The sequence below is a fragment of the Pteropus vampyrus genome, unplaced genomic scaffold, assembly GCF_000151845.1.
Source record: "Pteropus vampyrus isolate Shadow unplaced genomic scaffold, Pvam_2.0 Scaffold533, whole genome shotgun sequence".
Lineage (NCBI taxonomy): Eukaryota > Metazoa > Chordata > Mammalia > Chiroptera > Pteropodidae > Pteropus > Pteropus vampyrus.
In genome coordinates, this window is record NW_011889314.1 from 213,401 (window position 1) to 213,882 (window position 482).

The 482-nt window shown below is 38.8% G+C and overlaps 1 pseudogene; it reads left to right on the plus strand.

Annotated features, from left to right (window-relative positions):
* Window positions 1–218: 218 nt before the first annotated feature.
* Window positions 219–482, plus strand: part of LOC105307941 — a 10,510-nt pseudogene continuing 10,246 nt past the window's right edge.

Below are 482 nucleotides of genomic sequence, written 5' to 3' on the forward strand. Positions count from 1 at the left end.
CTTCAGCCCTGTCTCTCTCACCCATTCATTCCCTAGCTATAGATCTACTGACTTCTATCTGCTCTCTTCATGCCAGGCTTTTGGACATGCTGCTCTCTATAGTTAGAGTGCTGCCTCCCCCCCTACTACTGCACTCCTGCTATTCTCACTGAATTTATCATAATTATAATTTCTGTAATCTGAGAGTTATCTGGGAGTAAATGCTGCAGCCCCAAGCGATGCGGGTGAGTATTCTCAGGGCAAACGGGAAATGGGTTAAAGAAATAACATATGAATACAGTCTAATTTAATAAAATCCAAACAATTAATTGGATGTATTTGGAGCAAATACTAAAGGCCCCCTTCATCTGTTCTCTTTCAATGAGAGGACAGATGAACTTATCTTTCGAAAGCAAAGAAATAAGTTTCACAGAAAAAAACCGGAAGAATTCATTGCCAGCAAAAAGCTACCCTGCAATAAATGTAAAAAAAAGAAAAAAAAA